Genomic DNA, 20,803 nt, shown 5'->3' with positions numbered 1-20,803 from the left:
ATGGTTGAAGCTGAAGTATTCATTGACAGGTAGGAAATTGCAATGTCTGATTTTACACTGCTCAAAAAAATAAAGGGAACACTTAAACAACACAATGTAGCTCCAAGTCAATCACACTTCTGTGAAATCAAACTGTCCACTTAGGTAGCAACACTGATTGACAATCAATTTCACATGCTGTTGTGCAAATGGAATAGACAACAGATGGAAAGCATAGGCAGTTAGCAAGACATCCCCAATAAAGGAGTGGTTCTGCAGGTGGTGACCACAGACCACTTCTCAGTTCCTGGCTCTTCGGCTTTGTAACAGAGACGAGCATCGCCCGCTAGAGCTGGAAACGACTAGCACGTATGTACGAGGGGAACCTTTACCTTTTTAAGACAGGGAAGCCATCTACGCTATCTTGAGTAAATAATTCCTCTTGGCCCAAATCAGCTAATTCTGCAACAAACCAATTGAAAATTAAAATACCTTGTCTCATCATGCATTAACTACATAAAACAAGCAAACTCTGAAAAAATGAGGGACAAACATAAGGAACAACATTGTAAGCTGCCAAGAGACCTCAACTGCCAGTGGTATAAGTTTAAGATGTGAATAAAACTAAAATCTAAAGCTACCAGCCGTCAAAGGCCACATATTGTTGCATATGAACCAATATGAAACATGTATACAATCACCTTTCAATATGCTAAATAAATAATTCCACAGAGAGTATGGTAAGCAGAGCAAGACTAGTTCTGAAGACTGACATCTGAATGGTCTGATTATACACTTAACAGGTTTATTAAAGGGCCTAAATATGAAAATTCTGCAATAGCTACAAATTTTCTTTTGAAATATTGGCATGCAAATACTGTGTGTTGCAAGGACTTTTTGTATCTATATATCTATATATGTTTTCTTAAGTTTTTGTGGGTATTTATATGTATGGTATTCAGCTTTGTTCGGGTATTTTCCCACGTCATTATAGTTGTGCTTTTAAAGTTGTAGCAACGTTTCAGCAGAATCTCATCTGCCATCATCAGGCTTCTGTATAGTGTTCGTCTGTGAGTCAGACTATCACAGCCGTTTCTGTTTTAAATTTGGGGCTAGCCTACTGCTGTGCCAGAATGGTTTTTTCTTCATCCTGATTGGTTGGGAGTCTTGGTCTGTGTTTATTGGTCTTGGAGTTTGCTGTGTTCTGCTTGATTGGTGTTTCTAATATCTTCTGTTTTGTAGCTTTTTTTGTCTTGATTGGCTGGCAACATTGTGTTTCCTGTATTGGAGGCTTTTAGTGCGGCTTGGCTCCGAGTAAATGGACGGCCATCATTTATTAGGAAGCTAGGTTTCATCTGGGTGCCTGGTTGGGGTGTGTTTGAGCTGGAGGTATGAGGGGGGGATCTGTTTTTGCCCAGGTGTTTGCCTGGCTTGTGGTGTGGAGATTTTTTTGTTTGAGAGTGCAGGCTTCCAGATAATTGACAGTCTGGTGGAGTCATTCTATTCATGCTTTCAGGTCTTTTTTCAATCTCTATGGCTTCTCTGATAATTCTGTAGCTGGGGTTTTCTACAGTGGCTAGGATTTTGGTGCCATTGAAGTCGATGCTATGACCTGTAGCTTTCATGTGTTGGACTAGTGAGGAAGTGTGTTCCAGCTTTTTTACTGCATTTTTGTGTTCATCCAGGCGGGTACTTCTATTGGTCTGTCCAATGTATGTGGCAGGGCATGATGCACAGGGGACTTCATATATGCCTTGGTTTTCCAGGTCAATTTTATCTTTGGGGTTTCTTCGGATGGCTGCTATTTTTCTGTCTGTTTTGAAGGCAGTCTTGATGTGATGCCCGTTTCCCCCTCCCTCCCTCCCTCCCTCCCTCTAGAGAGGCCAACTATTACATTTAGGGTGAGATAGCAGAATCCTGATAAGGTGATTTTATATCCAAGTTATTCTTGGAAAGTCCCACTCATAAGGGTTAGGGTTCCAACAACTCTTTATCAATGTTACATTTCTGCATATTAATAATTTTAGGGAGTCTCCTTAAGTCCACTGTTTTGAAACACTTGCACGGATGTCTGCACAGGAGGGGTGACAAGTGACAAACATGATGTAAAAACATAATGTAAACACTGCACCGTTATTAATTTCATCGGATATGTATTGGCTAAGTTTATGTCATTACATAATCATGTACGTGGTATCATTTTTACATAATTTCAGCTTTTTGCAGGAACCTATCCTTAGTTAAACTATATAGGGATTTGTGTGTTAAATGTTTAGCTACAAATGTGACTGAATAACCAATGCTGATTGCAAAGATTAACAGTGAAACAAATATGCCTTCTAGAAACTCATTATTTCCAATATTTGTCTGAAAACAGAGGATTCCATTGGAACTTAAAAGTGACTCCAAATACATACAGGAAAACTTAATTCTCAATAAAGAATTATGATTTAAATTATCCTTGTATTTCTATTCTATAAGACATGCTTGTGAAACCAAATGTCTCTGAGCCAAATAAATCCACAGCATTTTTCTAGCTAGTCATTGGTTGGCTTTTTCCCCTCAAGCACTATCTTTAAAAAGGCTTCTATTGAGTTTCTTCTATATTTCCATTGAGAAAATTTTTCTAAAAAGACAACATCTAGCAATTCTATTTTTATTTCAATAATTCATACATGTTGGTAAATAAGTGTTCATACAGAGATAGTATTTGTGGATCAGCTTCTCCAGATCCCAGAGTCTTCCAAAAAAAGAGCTTCAATTTTTAGAATCTATAGCCTGTGATGGCGAACCTAAGGCATGCATGCTGGAAATGGCATGTAGAGCCATCTCCGCTGCCACACGAACCATCGCCCCAGAGCAGGTGCTTGTCAGGTAGCTGATTGTCAGGTAGCTTCTGTGCATGTGTGGGGGTGGGGCATGTGCAGATGCACACACATGCGCAGAAATGCACATTGCATGTGGGGGGTTCACACACACATGGGCAGATACGCGGTGTGCACATAGGGGGTCGTGCACGCATGTGCAGGGGCGTGGGGGCCCCACATGCATTGCCTTATGGGTGCTGGTGTACGCACACACTTTTGGCACAAAGGACGAAAAGGTTTGCCATCACTGTTATAGCCAATCCAACTTAGTTAAAAATACAACACTTACTAATGTCACGCCTATATTTCTTCCTCACACATACAATACATATTCTGCATTTCCTTTGTTTCATAATGAGTGTAATAGTTTTTCACGTATAATAAGCATAAAATTGTTCTTCAAATGTTATTTTAATTTGAATTCAGTACAAATTACACCTTAGTATATGCGTATGGCACTGGGCTTCTCATTCAAAAATAACTCAGTTGAAAGAAACTTGCCAGATCTGACCAATATTTTCCAGTTTTTGAGAAAGTAGGCACACTTTATTTGAAACCTATTAAGAAACAGGTCAGTAAATGAACAAATGCACCACCACACGCTTAACTAAATATACAAAAAGTTCCCTGTAAAAGGGTTTGGATATTTGCTTTTCTATCCCAATATACCTTATTCTAGCCTATGCTTCCTGAAAATGAGAAGCAAAAAACCCAGTAAATACAAACATGTATTATGTAGCTTGTTTTCCTGTTTTTCCCCCAATAAGAATTAGAAAAACAAATGTAGTTTCAAAAGGCTACAATTTAAGCACATGAACTACAGGATAGAGAATTGTATCCTTTTCTTGCTACCATTTTCAATTTATTCTTTAGCCATTTTTCCCCCCAGCAAAGATCCAAGTGTAGTTATTTAGGGGGAGAAGCAGTAGCTGGAACTTTATGGATCTCACTGAAAAAACAAAATTACAGGAAGGAAAGAAGGAAAGAAGGGATAAGACAAAATGTTAATGCCCTCACAGGACTTCTGTTTTGTTAGACTCATGTTCTACCTGACCTGACATGTTTTATGAGATACTCACGTATTGTAATTAAAGTCCTAGCCTGTCTTTATTTCCAAAACCCCACAAGTATTCCTAGGAAATAGAGACAGAATATAATTGTGGCATGATGCCTTACTTCTAAATGTGCCTAACAATCTATGAAAAAAGACAAAGCTATGTGTCAATAGAGAGCATTATAAGAAGACAGAGGTAAGCAGTAAGGATCATTTCCATTAGTTTTACTTTCTGATAAATGAGTTTTTTGTAACTGGCTTTGCATATGCTTTAGGAAATAAGCAAGCATCCGCATGATGACCATTTTGCAGCAGCACTCATAATATGCTCTCGGAATTCTAACTGTGCAACCTAGCATTAGCAATTTGGAAATGCCTTTAATATGTGGCTTATGTCTCTGGAGAGGTTTATTTCCACCTTAATATCCACCCTGTTATATGGAAATGCTGGTCCAGAATCTGAGACCTTGTGCACAGGGCATATTCATGACAATCACTACAAATCTATTGCCATAGAGGAGTATTTTTTTAAAAAGATAGATTGATATTCAGCCCCGATTTCAAGCTGATAGACAGACAGACATTACAATAATGTAATATAGAAACAAGTTTTGGAGGGGGTGAGAGAGCAAAAGTTGACATTACAGATGGTACAACTGCTATGTAAGCTGGGATTTGATTTCTCCATCTGCCATCTAAGCACCATGTATTTAGGCAATACCAATAAAATACAAATGTTAGACTGAGATCGCTGAGATTACAATATTAGACATTTCTTCTGCAAATAGCATCATTTTCTGAAACCTAATCTGCACATGTCACATCTTTTCCAGCCATCAAACTGTTATATAAAATATCAGCTCCTATTGCGCATGATTCAGGACACAATGTTCAGCACACTTAAGCTTACAATGAACTCCCAAAGCATCCCCTTAAATATGACCGTTTGTATTTTTGTATTAAATGTTACATTCATATCAACCATTGTTTTGTACCTTCATTGAAATAGTCCTGCATAATTTGTGGCCCATTGTGTCAAATATGGAGAGCTATTCAGGCCTCTCGAGCATCTGATGAGCAAGTTCCATCCCTCACTGTTTTATTTAAACATTGTTTAAACAAGCCATTTACAAGCACTTGCTGGGTCTTCTTATATTCAGCTCAGTAGGTCACAATACATTCAAGCAAGACTAGAAGGTTTAGTCAGAATAAAGGGAAACCCTGGTTCAAATCACCAGTCCAGAGTTTGTGACTGGTTAAACAACATTCCATGTGGCAAACTGTGTTCTTAGATTTAATTCTCTAAAAAGTAACACTTTCATAACTGGAGGATGTAATTCAGAACACATGACCTTGTTTCACTCCAATTTTGACAATTTCTTCTATTTATACTGTTGACTTTTTGTCTGCTTACTTCTTCAAAATGACAAAATGGGCGTTGGTACTCAGCTGATACGCCCTTTCTCGTAGAGCTGCGTAGAGCATCCAGAGTGGGAGGTGCTCCAGTCTCCGCTCTTACAGGCTGAGCTATAATTGAGGAACGCTCCTCCTCCTTCACGTGACATCTCCGTAGCGTTCCCCAGTTTTACGAAGACGAGAAGACAAACACTATTATCTCCTCTAACTCTTGTAGCAACTCACAACTACTTAACTGATTGAATCATTGGCCGAAACAGGACCCCCCACCAGACGGACAATTTAGGGTGGGGCTGGATGCTCTACGCAGCTCGACGAGAAAGGGCGTATCAGGTGAGTACCAACGCCCATTCTCCGTAGAGCTGCTGCGAGCATCCAGAGTGGGACATACCAAAGCATGGCCTGTCCTACGGGAGGGACTCCGTCTGGGTTGGAATATCCTTCTGGCTCTCTTGCCACTTGTTGAATGACTCGTCTGCCAGGGATGCTTCTGCTGAAGCAAAAACACATTGATATTACAATGACGAATAGAGGGTGACGAAGATGCCCAGGTGGCCGCTCGGTGGATAACATGTTTCAAAGCCTGGGTCGCCCAGGCTGCCGAGGTAGCCGCACTCCCTGTAGAAAGTGCGATTATTCCACTGGGAGCAGGAAGCGCCTGAGTTAGATAGGCCTTGGAGATTGTCACTCTGATCCAAGGGCCTACAGTAGACGGGGATACTTTGAAACCCAGCGTCTTTGGTTGGAATGACAGGAACAATGCTTCCGACTTCCCGATAGGCCGGGTGTGATTGATATAAATACGTAACGCACGTTTGACATCGATGGAATGCCACTGCCTTTCCCTCTCTGGAGAAGGCCTGGGGCAAAAGTTGGGAGGAATGGATTCCTGTGATCTGTGAAAGGCTGAGTTAACCTTGGACAGGAGGAAGGGTCTGGTCGCAGGACCACCCGATCAGCATGGAAAAAAACACACAGATCCTTTCTAACGGACAGAGCTGCTATTTCAGATATCCGTCGTGCAGATGAAACTGGTATGAGAAGCACTCCTGAACGTAGGGAATTGAGTGAAAACCTCTCTTAGGAGTTCGAAAGGCGGTTTAGACAGTGCCGTGAGAACCCTGTTAAGGTCCCCGGTTGGATATCTGTGTATCACTGGATGCAAATTGGTGGCTCCTCTGGATGCCCGGATACAAGAGTGGTGTGAAAATGGTTCATAGGATCACCAGGAATGACCGTTGATCGGTCTGCCACCTGCCTTCGCAAGGTCTTGAGGGAGAGGCCATTGTCCAGTCCTTCTTGCCAGAAGGCCAAAATTTGTGCATCCGCTGGGGGCGCGGATTGATGCGTGATTTGTGGCACCATTTACAGAAAATGATCCAGGTAGCGTTATACATCTGGGTAGCTGAGACCGTCTCGCTGCCGATATGGTCTCAATGACCTGATTGAAAAATCCCCTCCCTTCTTAGATGGTCCTGCTCGGCCTCCAGACAGCTAACTGAAGCCACTGAGGATTTGGATGCTGAGGAGGTCCCTGGGATAGCGAGATCCTGCCCGGTGGGATCCTCCAGGGAGGGGCCATTGAAAGGTTACGAAGGTCTGCAAAACCACGGTCTCCTGGGCCAGTACGGGTAACCAGGAGGAGTTCCGCCCTCTCGTGGACCAGCTTTAGGATCACTTGGGGATTAGCGGCAGTGGGGAAATTGCGTATAAGAGCCCGGAGGGCTAGGGCCAACGTAGGGCGTTGTGATTCTCTGCCCCTTGGGGGGTACCTGGAGAAGAATCTCAGTACCTGAGCGTTGAGCGGGGACGCGAATAGATCCACTAGGGGGTGGCCTTATATCGCTGAGGCCTCCTCTGCCTTATTCTATAGAACGGGGAGGTATGAAAGGCACCCTCCTGCCTAGTCTAAGGTGGCCCTGCTCAACCAGTCTGCCCGAACGTTGAGACCCCCGAAATGTGATCTGCCCTAACGGACAATAGGTTGGTCTCCACCCAGCGACCGGGACGCTCGGCCTCCCTCATGAGACGGATGTCATGTCTGCCCCCCTTGTCGGTTGATATGCGCCTTGGTCGTAATGTTGTCTGTCAGGACCAGCACGAGGCGCCTGCATACTTAAGGAAAGTGTGTAGGGCCGAGTATACTGTGTGAGGTCTCCGCCAGTTTATACTGCACCTTGCTTGGTTGCTGACCAGGTGCCCTGAGCTGAGAGCGAGTGGATATGGGCCCCCCATCCGGGTAGGCTGGCGTCTGTCGTAAGGGTAACCCCTGGGGGCTCCTGAAGAGATGCCCTTGTTGATCGCGGGTCTGGTCCGCCAAAGAAGCGATGCGAGAACCCTTGAGGGAACCTTCGCCATGGCTCTCGACTTGCTCCTTCCGGAGCGGTGATAAGTTAGCAGGAACCACTGTATAGATCTGGAATGGAGCCGGGCCCAGGAAACAATGGATATGCATGAGACCAATTTGCCAAGTAATTTGATAAGACCAGTAATGGCGTCTTTCTCGTTCGCCTTTGTTCCTGACCGATTTCTGGGTACTGAGAAATCTTTCGGGGGAAAGGAAGACCGTCCCTTCAACCGAGTCAATCACTGCCCCTAAGTGAGCTATTCGAGTGGGAGGGGTAAGTTGACTCTACTTCCAATGTACCAGAAAATCGTGGGCCTGAAGAACCGAGAGGATGGTTCTAGTGTCCCGTTCGGCGTGGCATTTGGTAGGAGAGGATTAGGATATCATCCAGATAAAAGAGACTGTGGATGGGGAAGTCTCTGAGGTGAGCTGATAGGACTACCAGAACCTTGGTAAAGAACCTCGAGGTCGAGGCTAGACCAAGGGGAAGGGCCACGTACTGAAAAAGTTGACCGGTGTAGCCAGGTCTCAGAAATTGAAAAATGAGGGATGAATGGGAATGTGAAGATATGCTTCTGAAAGGTCAAAGGAGGTGAGCCAGTCTCCCCTCCTAGTGCCCTGCCGAATGGACTGAAGTGTAAGCATCTTGAACTTATGATGGCCCACATTAAGCCTCTTCAATCTAGGGTGGGCCTCCAGCTTCCGGGGTGTTTAGGAACTAGGAAAAAGGTGGGAGTAGAACCCCATTCCTCAGGGCGAGGATAATACAGGCTGAATGGCTTCGATTTTGGTGAGGTGTTGATAGCGGTTTCTATGAGAACACGCTTGGCGCGGCCTCTGGAAGAGGGGAAACCATGAAATGCTCCGGAGGGGGGAGCTGAAACTCAAGGGAGAGGCCAAGTTTAACCGTGTCCCTAACCCAAAGATCAGAAGTGGATGATCCCCATTGGTCGGCAAACTATGTGAGTTGACCGCCAATGGAATAGGTGGCTGGAAGCCTTATCTAGGGCGCCGGGACGATCTACTTCCTGCGCCCCGGAATGGTCTCCCGTAGTTGACCCCCCTCCTGTTCCTGACACCCGTGTCGCTCCGGTCCTGAAAGGCCGGCCGAAAGAGCGGGGTTGTCTGAAATCTGGGGAAGAAGGGAGCCTGATAGGAACTACGAAGGGATCCCCTTTCGAAAGGGTTGGGACACTATGGGCTCCTATCTGTGAAAGGGGGATGGGAGAAATTTCTCTTTAGTTAGGCTCTCCATGAACAACGGTTCCGGAGCCAGACCAAATACTTTGCCTCCTGAGATGGGAGCAGAAGCCAATTCAGCTTTAGTCTTAATGTCTGCCTGCCAGTGATCAAGTCAAGCAGCCGCCGGGCTGTAACGTGAGAGGAGATAGCCCAGGAGGAAATTTTCAGGAGTGGACGGTAGCGTTGCCCCCAAATTCCGCTGCGGCCATAAGCGTGGCCATGTCCTGGTGCGCCCTGGTGTTGGAGGGGGGGACATACTGCTGCAACTGACAGAGCCATCTAATAGAGGATCGATTGAAAAGGATGCGGCCGTGGCTGATCGAATGGCCCAAGCATCGTATTGAGGCACCCGGCGTAACGTCGTCTGGGCCCGTTTGTCCTCTGGCTTTAGGGCTTCCAGAGCGTCAGTTGGAGTCGAGGACGATGTTAGACTTACTATGGAGTCATCCACCTCTGGGGTATGTGGCAAGGAAGAGAAATCCGCATCGAGATTAACAAATCTCTTGTCCTGACTGGGGGAGCGGCAGGGGGCTCTGACGAGGCTGTTTTGCTACTTAGCCGGAAAAAAAGAGTGGAGTAGGAATGACCTCGGTCTCTACGACCGGCTGCTTGAAAAAAGGATCCTCTGGGTCTCCAGAGGCTGCTGGGGAGGTATTAGAGGGTAACTGGGACATCAGGTCCGAAATATTGTTCGCCTTGGATAGCCAGGACTTGAACAAATGGGGTTCAAACATGCCTATGAATGCGGGCTGGACAGGGGGAAACCTTTATCCTCTGATATTTCTCCTTCTATCGGTTCCGTCTCAGACAGGGATTCAGAATTGTGTAAGGACCCCCTATCTGATCCTTCCACCTCCCTGAAGGGCACGAGGCCCATTTCCACTTCCTCCACCCCTTCTGACAAGGGGATCTCCCCTTTGGGGAAGTACCTGACCATGGTGAGGTTCCGGTTTGGGGAGGGATCTGCCAGAAACTGATTCAACATCAGGAGCCAACACTTGAGGACCTGGTCTGGTCATTTGTTGGATACCCTCCGCGATCCCTTGGCGGATGGCCAGCTGCCTCCATTCTCTAATGCTGTCTGGAACAAGGACCGTGGATGGTTCCTCTGGTCGCAAGTCAGTAGCGGTCCTGCGCCTGGAAGGAGAAAGTTGTTCTGGCAGAGGGGTGGGTTATGTGGAAGCAGAAGGGATGGGGAAATTAGGACTGGGGTTACAGAAAGAGAGCCCCTTGAACGTTAATAAAATTCCTTCTCCAAAACCTTATGTCGCCTAAGGCGTTTTATCTTTTTTTCTTGAGAAGCTTTGGATGAATCCTTGGCCCCTTTTGCGCAAATGGTGTGTCTCTGACTTAGCCTTCAAGGAAGGTCCTCTGGGATTGTCTTCTGCCATGATAAAACAACAGGTACAGTGCATTATTAAATAAAGAGGCGGTTGGCACGCCTAGGTGTACGGCCTATAATGAGGGCCGGATATCCTATCGTTGGGCCGCGTCCCCCTTTTAGTAAAAAATTTTTTTGTTGTATCGTAATATATATGTCTACCCTGAAATTGTTTTGTTTTATTATTTTATTTTATTATTTTATTTTATTTTATTATTTTATTTTATTTTATTTTATTTTATTATTTTATTTATTTTATTTTATTTTATTTTATTTTTTTATTTTATTTTATTTTATTTTATTTTTATTTTATTTTATTTTTTTTATTTTATTTATTTTATTTTATTTTATTATTTTATTTATTTTATTTATTTTATTTTATTATTTTATTTATTTTATTATTTTATTTTATTTTATTATTTTATTTATTTTATTATTTTATTGATTTTATTTTATTTTATTTTATTTTATTATTTTATTTTATTTATTTTATTATTTTATTTTTTTATTTTATTTTATTATTATTTTATTATTTTATTTTATTTTATTTTTATTTTTTTATTTTTTTATTTATTTGTCTATTTATTTATTTATTTAATTTTATTATTTATTTATTTGTTTATTTATTTATTTATTTAATTTTATTATTTATTTATTTATTTAATTTTATTATTTATTTATTTATTTATTTATTTATTATTTTATTTATTTATTTATTCATTTGTTTATTTGTTTGTTTATTTATTTAATTTTATTATTTATTTAGTAAGTAGGTAAGTAAGTAAGTAAGTATTTAGTATTAACATAAAAGGCAAGGCCAAAAAGGGCCTAACTACACTGCAGACTCTGCTCATAGAAGTAAAAATATGTTACTATTTTATTTTACTTGTGAGTAAATAAAAGGGAATATCCAAAAGCCAATAGACCGAATGAACGTTGAGGCCAGATAACAACAAAAAGCAGAAAAAGGAAAAATAGGAAAATTAGGCAAAAATAGGCCTCCTGAGGCAGCCTCCCAAGCAACATGGGAAGTAGGTGCCTCTCCTTCGCCTCTGAGTGGGCTGCGGAAAAAAACCAACACATAAAATAACGGGGCAGCAGGGCACAGAGCCACAATACCCCTTCAAAAGTGAAAAACTCCAAACAGGCCTGCCGGTCCTGTTATAGGCCTCCCGAATCGTCGCAGCAAGCTGTAAAGCTTAACAAAATGGCGGCCGGCCACGAGGCACGCCCAAAATGGCTGCCGGAACCAGCGCGAGGCTCAGAGAAGGAAGGAAAGCCCCTCGACAACAACAAAAAACTGCCGGAATGCAGGCAAAGCGAGGGGCCGAAGAGAAGAGAGCTCGCCCTCTCTCTATTGCGTTCGTGGGGGGAAGGCACAACCGAGCGCTATTGAGCGCGCACATAGAAGCCGCTGCTTAAGGGCAGAACGGCTTAAGAAAAGGCAGGCACTAGAGTGGGGGGGGGCAAAAGGCTCTAAAACCCCCGTATCTCCCCCCTGAGGGGCGAAAAAACGCTCCTCTCGCCTAATCCAAGACAAACGAAATGCGCAGGGGCCAAGGAGGAAAGAAATGAACGATCAAACCTGAAATTAATTGAAAGAAAATCCTGAATCGGCCAAGGAAGAACTGCTAGAGCTGCCTGTTTGCGAGGCTGAGCTAAAACTGGGGAACGCTACGGAGATGTCACGTGGAGGAGGAGGAGCGTTCCTCAATTATAGCTCAGCCTGTAAGAGCGGAGACTGGAGCACCTCCCACTCTGGATGCTCGCAGCAGCTCTACGGAGAAATGTAGACATGTTGCATATCTTACAATTCATCAGTCTGCGGTTTCTATATCTACCATAAAAATAATCAAATTTAAAGTAAACCCCACAATAAATGTATCATCAGTATGTGGATAAACTATGTTTTCAATTTAATATACCAATCATACTTTTATGAACCAACCACTTTATATATACATTTTAAAGCAGGAGAGTATATAGCCCAGGTCCCATCTGTTAAGGGGTAGGAAGAACCCTTTTCTATCACAGAACCTGCTCTCTGGAATATCATTCCCCTGAAGATCAGGTGCACCACAACCCTGCTGGCCACTCATAAGGACCTGAAGACCAAGTTGTGCTATCAAACCTGGGCCCTCTGGGGCTGAGCTCTTATCGTTGCTATGCTACTTGATGTTGGATGTGTTTTTTTCTTGGCTACTAAATATGTTATTTAATATTTCGTTGCATTGTTTTTATATCATTTTTAAGAATGGTTACCCATTCAGAATTACATATTTGGAATGAATGAATGAATGAATGAATGAATGGTTTATTATTTATAAAAAGTGTTTAAAAATACAATGTGTACAATATTTCAATTTTATGCAATATGGTTATGTTATATATTACCACTCCAACTTACTCAAGAGGCTATTAAGAAAAACATGTCTTATTATAATTTGTTAATCTAAAAAACACTTATCATAAATCATGTGTGAATCTCAGATTGTGTTTAACTTCTGTTTGATATGAACATAAACTTTACTACTATTTTTCTACTACACTCAAAATGTTCCTATTGAAAAAGATAGAGGTAATTCTATTTAATGGAACATCTGATATCAATTATTATCATAAAAGTAGCTTTTCTGGGTAACATGACTCAGAAGGCAAAGCTAGATCCTTCGTACATGAGATCATTATCTAATTGTTTTTTTGTTGTGAACAGGTTATTTCTAGCTGTCTTTGTCAGAATAAAGGTCACCAGGATTAATGTTTATTGCTGATCAAATACAGATAAATAAATCTGCTGCTATTCTTAACTTGCTAGTTTTCAAGGTATTTATAGTATTATATTAGTACTTTCATGCATTGAACAGCAACAAAAGATTTTAACTAGGGGTGATGTAGCTTTTATATGATTAGGTGAAAATGGATTTCTTCCAAATACATTAAAAGCATGGAGTTTCACATTCAATATGATCTTGGAATTCTCATTGACCATTCTGACTGAAACACTAGTCAATGGATTAATTTACGGGTGACAGTAAACCATCTAGTCGTATATTTTTGGCAACAAAATCTTATGAATTACAATTATTAATGTAAGACTGTCAAGCTGTAACATAGTCTATTATAGCAATAGGTCTTAGATTTATATACTGCTTCACAGTGCTTCACAGCTCTCTCTAAGCGGTTTACAGAGTCAGCATGTTGCCCACAACAATCTAGGTCCTCATTTCACTGACCTTGGAAGGATGGAGGGCTGAATCAACTTGGAGTTGGTCAGGATCGAACTCCTGGCAGTGGAGTGCAGAGTTAGCTGGCAATACTGCATTCTAACCAGAGTGCCACCACGGCTCTTATAAAACTGCTTCCAAATGTTAGTTCTCTAATAATGTAATCCTAAATTAAAAAAACAAACCAGTCCAAAACTGTCAATGTATCTGGAATACTATCTTATTACAGTAAAAAAAGGAGGGGGAATTATGTTTGTATCAAGTTGACTCAACTCTTGATGGCTATACCTATTTGAAAGTATTTCAGAAGTGTAATAGGAGAGGAGAGGGGGGGGGGAAATGCTGTGGCTAAATGCTAAACTCTGTGGCTTGGCATATCTTTATCATATGTATCTGTTTAGACACTTAGGTCATTGAGATCCTGTGCCATATACTCCTCTAGACAAAGGACTTTTGACAAAGACAAGAGCTTTGTACTACATGGCATTCCACGGAACATTGCTTAGTGTAATATATACGAAGAGCCAGCACTCAAGCAGGAGAACCTATACAATCTCAGAAAAGTGACCATCCTGTCTCTTCTTAAAAGCCTCCAATGATGGAATGCCCATGATTTCTGAAGGTAAGCTGTTCCCCTGGTTAATTGTCCTTACTATTAGGAAGTTTCCAGGTAGCTTCTCTCTTTGATCAGTTTCCAACTATTATTTCTTGTCCTGCCCTCTGGTGCTTTGGAGAATAATTTGACCCCCACTTCTTTGTGGCAGCCTCTCAAATACTGCTATCATGTCACCCCTAATTCTTTTCTTTAGCCAGACCCCAAATCTGCAGCTGTTTTTCATACGGTTTAGTCTCCAGGCCTTTGATCATCTTAGTTGCTCTTCTCTGAACTTTTTCCAAAATCTCAACATCTTTTTTGTAGTGGGGTGACTAAAATTGGTTGCAGTATTCCAGGTGTGGTCTTACTAGGGTTTTGTAATACTTCACATGATCTTGATTCTATGCCTGTTTATAAAATCCAGGATTGTATTAGCTTTTTTAGCTGCTGCTGCACATTGCTGGCTCATATTCAAATGATTATCCACTTAGGACTCCAAGGTCCCTCTTACAGCTACTGTTTTTGAGCCAGGTCTCATCTAATCTGTACTTATACCCTTGATTTTTCCTGCCTAAATGTAAAACTTTGCTTTTCTCCACATTAAAATTCATTTTGATGTGGAATGTGTTAGAGATATACACCCTAGCAGAACGTGCAACGGTAGTCAGTCAGGCAGGCAGATATGTGAGATAAACATTGTTGTAGTTTACACTCAGTAAAACAGATACAATGTGCTAGTTAAATAGTTTATTCCAGTAAAGAGTTTTTTAGCATAGTCAAACAGCCCATATATCATACACTTTCACTCCGTCCGGGGATTATTCATTAGCAAAGTCCAGTGTAGAAAAAGAGGTCAGTAAACTTACAAATAATCAGTCCAGTAATATATCTCTTTTTGCAGTAGAGATATGAAGAAAATCAAACCTCTTTTCTTCGTTCAGCAATAGCAGGGAAAACACGCAGTTATCACCATCAATCCATCATTGTCAGAAATCCAGTAAAAGCCAGCAAACAGTGAGCTCTCTTGCTCCCTCTTATGGTGATTTTACAACCGCACCCAAAATACATGGTCTGCATTTAAAGTGATACACACAATCATAGTCTATATATATTATTTTACCCAAACTAAGTTAGGTAACCATGTTATCCCTAACATTCTCCCCTTTTGGGTAATATAATAATAATAATAATAATAATAATAATAATAATAATAATAATAATAATAATAATAATATATATATATATATATATATATATATATATATATATATATATATATATATATATATATATATTGTATTATATATATATATATATGTATATATATATTTACAACTTTAACCCATAGTTTTCACAACTTTCCTTGTGCTTTACTGCACCTTGGGCTTTTGTAAACTGATCAGCAAAATTTTCTTCAGTTATGCAATATTCCAGACTTATTAAACCATTTTTTACAGATTGCCTTACATTCAAATATCAAGATCAGTATGCTTAGATCTCGTTTTTACAGCAATATTTGTAGCCAACCGTATGGCTGCTTGATTGTCCTCATACACTACAATGGCATCGTTAACAGTTATTCCCATATCTAATAACAACTGTTTATACAGAATTAAATCAGTACATAATATAGACATGAAAATTCTGCTTCCATTGTGGACATACTTATGTGTTGCTGTCTAATTGACCTCCAACCAATCAGTGCTTTACCTAATAGTATAGCCATACCTGAAGTTGATTTCCTAGTGTTTATGTCTGTTGCAAAACTTGCATCAGCATATGCACTTAAAATCAGATCTTCTGGCTCCAAATACAATGCATAGTGCATTGTCTTTTTAAGATACCTTAATATACGCTTTAGCGCTTGCCAGTGACGTTCAGTGGGTTCAGCGTTGAATCTTGCCAATTGATTAACGCCATATGCAATGTCTGGCCTTGACCAATTACTAATATACGATAAACTACCAATTAATGACTGATAAATAGTCTTATCGAATTTTGAACTTTGAGCATCAGTTCGGCAAAATTCCTGACTCATTGGAGTTTTTGCCGGCTTACAAAGTTCCATTTTATACGTTTTTAGCAATTGGTAAATTTTATCTTCTTGAAATATCTTAAAGCCACTCTTGGTTTTGTTTATTGTCAATCCTAAATACTGTCTTATTTCTCCTAATTGCTTTAATTTTATCCTCTTACTTAATAATGATATTATTTCAGTAGCTTCATTATTAGTCTTTGTAATTAAAGCAATATCATCTGTAAACAACAATAATAATGACACCATTCCATTTGTCTCTTTCTTAAATAAACATGGATCAGCTAAACCTGCTTTAAACCCTATATTGTTTAACTCTTTAACAATATATTGATTCCATTCATAACCAGATTGCTTTAATCCATAGAGACTCTTTTTAAGTTTCCAACAGTAATTATTATTTTTATCATCCTTAAGTCCTACTGGTTTCCTTAAATATATAGTGTGCTGTAATGGTGCATGCAGATAGGCAGTTTCTACATCTAAGTGATTTATAATATAATTCTTCTTAGCTGCCCACACTAAAGCTGTTCTCAAGGTTGTTGCCTTTAAATTCGGTGCAAATACTTCATCATAATCATATGCAGTTTGATTAAATCCTTGAGCTACCAACCTAGCCTTATGGGTAACAGTCCCATTTTTACCAGTTTTTAATTTAAATATCCATTTGCAGCCAATGGACTTTTCACCTGGAGGTAATTTGGCATTTTCATAAACTTTCATTTCCTTTAATGAATTTAGTTCCTTCTCCATTGCCTTATGCCAATTTTCCTGTTCCTTTGCAGGATACATCCTAAGTTCTTCAACAGTAGTTGGAACTTTACTAACTTGGCAAACTACACTTGCTTGGTACCTGTCAGGTGGTCTGGTTACACGTGTAGAACGTCTAGGTATTACAGGGCTTACAGGTGGACTTTCATGTACTACCTGTTCCTGGTTATCTATTTCTTCCTCTTCTAGTATTTCTTCCTGTTCTGGTCCTATATGCTCTTCATGTACTTCCTCTTTAATTGTACTCTTATTATTACTGATTTGATCTTTTGGTCTTTTGTAGGTTTCTATAATTACTTCCTTACTTTTATCTTGCTCCAGTTTTTCCCATCCTACATGTTCCAGGAATTGTGCACTAGCACTACAGTAAACTCTAGATGTACCTTTTCCCCAGAATCTGTATGATTTGTGATTAGATTCATAACCTACAAAGAATAACCTTTTAGCCCTATGCTGCCCCTTTTGTCTCAGTTGTGTAGGGATATGCACCCATGCTGGTGCTCCAAATGTGTGCATGTAGCTTAGGTCAGGTTTTCTGCCATGCCACCGTGTGAATGGTAATTCACCTGTTGTTGAGTTAACAACATTATTCAATATATGATTACCACACATTATTGCTTCTCCCCACAAAGTTTCAGGTAATCCTGAATCTGACAGCATAGTACGAGCCATTGCTTGTATTGTTTAGCCTCGTCTTTCTATAAAGGCATTATGTTGTGGCCTATATGGTGAAGACTTTTTATGTTCAACACCTGCCATCTTCAGTCTGTTTTGGAATTTATTGTTTATAAATTCCGTACCATTATCAGTTACAAGAGTTACTAGTTTCCTTTTAGTTTTTCTTTCTGCAAACTTCAACCAATTAAAGAAATTCTGATATGTTTCCGTTTTGCTCTTCATTAGATAACAGAAACCATATCTGGAATAATGGTCCATTATACTTAGTATATAACGAGCACCTCCCACACTTGGTTTTTTTAGGACCTATAATATCAGCAAATACGACCTCTAGAGGCTCCTTTGTCTTAAATCCATTTATTCTATTTGCTGGTATTACCTTGCTTTTTTCTTGACTACACGCATTGCAGTGCAAATACTTACTGCAAGGCTTTAGTTTTATACCTTCAGACAGTTCAACCGTTTGCTTGAGCATTTTAAAATTTATATGCCCTAAACGTCTGTGTAACAAATGTATGCACTCATCATGAGGTTTAACATTATTATATACTGTGTTAGCTACCTCTAATGAATTATCATTTAACACATACAATTCACCTTTTAAAGTTGCAGTCACTTTTTTACCTTCTTTTTCTATTATGCAATTTTCTCCCCTAAAGGTAATTACATAACCTAGTTTAACCAAAACTCTAACCGAAAGCAAATTAAACTTAAGTTGTGGTACATATAACATTTTTACATTTTCTTTTATGCAAGAACAATATGCTATACCTTCACCTTTAGCTTTCAGTTTCCAGCCATTAGCTAACGATATCTGCTGTGAACTTGTGGACATCTTAACAAATTTTTTCTTATCATTCGTTATGCAGTGCAATGCTCCACTATCTACAACCCATAAATTATTATTCACAGTTTCGTTGCTATACATGGCTAACTCTATGCATTTTTTATCCTTTTGATGCCTTTTAGCATTCTGGCTGGCATTTTGGCTTTTTGCTTTCTTGCAGAATCTAGCCAAATGTCCTTTTCCTCCACAATTAAAACATTTTCTAATTGTATATGCTGACGAAGATATTTTCTCTTCTTCTTGGGGTTGTTTTTCCCTTCTGAGTTGATCCCTTTCAAGCCTTCTCCTGGCTTCTTCAATTAATCTGCCAGTAATGTCAGTTAATGTAAGATTATCTTTTGGCAGAACTTCAAGTGAAGTTACATAGTCATCATAGCTCTCATCTAACGACGACAAAATTATATAAACTTGATGTAGTTCTGTGAAGATAAGTTCTTTTTCATGCAGTTCCTGAAAAATTCTCTTCATAGTGTTTATATGACTCAGCATGTCTCCATTCTTTTGAAGATGTGTTCTAAACAGCTTTCGTGTAAGATTTATATGTGCTCCTACGCTGTCTCGAACATAAATCTTCTTTAAATTCTCCCAACATTTCGCAGCTGTTTCTTCTCCACGAATATGGACAAGCTGCTGGTCAGAGAGTGTCAGTCCTATTATACAGAGAGCTTGCTCATTCTTCAGTTGATATTCTTGTATTTTCTGGGCATCATCCTCATCCTCCGGATCCCATGCATCTACCTCTGGTGGGTTTTGAATTATACTCCACAAACCTTCTCTGCGTAGAAGTAGGCTGCATTTCATAGACCATGAAACATAGTTTGTTCCATCCAGTTTGGATATTAGAGACAAACTTGGTAAATTGACATGTGCCATCTTTTTCTGGATATTAAACTATAATTAATAAAACACAGCTGTCTGTTTACAGTATTGTGTAACTACACAAACTCTCACTTTATATATAAGCCTGTTATATCCTGGTTAGTCTGACTGTGCACCTGGGCCCATAACCAGTGTTAGGGATATACACCCTAGCAGAACGTGCAACGGTAGTCAGTCAGGCAGGCAGATATGTGAGATAAACGTTGTTGTAGTTTACACTCAGTAAAACAGATACAATGTGCTAGTTAAATAGTTTATTCCAGTAAAGAGTTTTTTAGCATAGTCAAACAGTCCATATATCATACACTAAGTTCAGTCCGTCCGGGGATTATTCATTAGCAAAGTCCAGTGTCGAAAAAGAGGTCAGTAAACTTACAAATAATCAGTCCAGTAATATATCTCTTTTTGCAGTAGAGATATGAAGAAAATCAAACCTCTTTTCTTCGTTCAGCAATAGCAGGGAAAACACGCAGTTATCACCATCAATCCATCATTGTCAGCAATCCAGTAAAAGCCAGCAAACAGTGAGCTCTCTTGCTCCCTCTTATGATTTTACAACCGCACCCAAAATACATGGTCTGCATTTAAAGTGATACACACAATCATAGTCTATATATATTATTTTACCCAAACTAAGTTAGGTAACCATGTTATCCCTAACAGAATGTGGATGTGGAACAAATTGCATTAAAAAGAAATATAAATTCACTAGAGAATCACCTTATTCCACACAAATAACAATTTCAAATTCTGAATAACTTTACGTCAACTCCAGGTGGCTACACCCATACATTTGACAATATTACGAAAGTGGTTTGCTTTTGCCTTCTCACAAGATTATTAAAGAGAGGCAAAGACCAATTAGATCCTACTGTATCCTGAGGCCATAGTAATATATTAAATATCCTATGTATAACATGACACATAAACCAATTATTCAGCTGAAGTGCACTGTAAATCTGTTGATCAACTGAATATGTTAGCACGTTATCTTCTTTGTTTAGCAAAGTAGCAGGATGATTGAACTCATTTAGTGTATGAAAAAGGGCTGTTTTACAATATTACAAAGTTTCTGTTACTTTGCTACCTTCCAAAATATTATTTGAAGATCCTCTTAAGAAGTGAAAGAAATTCTATTAAACAAACAAAAATTCAGTATAAAATTCCCTAGAGAATCGTAATTTCAAATTTCTACTTCTCTTCTGTTCCAGGAAAATTTCATAATTCCAATTTATCTCCTCGGTAACTGGCTGATTTTAAAGGCTGTTGGTGAGATTTAGCCAAAGATAATAAACAAAATACACCAAAAGCAAAAAAAAATTAACTCAAAAGTACCTATTTAATAAGAATTACATAAATTAGAACAAAACATTCTAAACACATTTACAATCTCACACGGAATGGTCAAAAACTGTCAGTTTTGAATTTAACTACTGTTATGTGTAGTTTTTTAAATAGAAAGACAGAGATCCTTTTCAAATAAGGAAA

At 39.7% G+C, this 20,803-nt stretch overlaps 1 protein-coding gene across 5 annotated transcripts in view; it reads right to left on the bottom strand.

The window, feature by feature from the left end:
* Nucleotides 1-20,803, bottom strand: part of SLC12A7 (solute carrier family 12 member 7) — a 117,312-nt gene that overhangs the window by 84,553 nt on the left and 11,956 nt on the right. The gene's annotated exons all lie outside the window — the stretch shown is intronic.

This window comes from Notechis scutatus, chromosome 3, assembly GCF_049901735.1.
Source record: "Notechis scutatus isolate UNSWTSFEM ecotype Mainland chromosome 3, rNotScu1.2, whole genome shotgun sequence".
Taxonomy (NCBI): Eukaryota; Metazoa; Chordata; class Lepidosauria; order Squamata; family Elapidae; genus Notechis; species Notechis scutatus.
The sequence above is the reverse complement of the archived record's forward strand: the minus strand, read 5'-3'. Positions and strand labels throughout refer to the sequence as shown.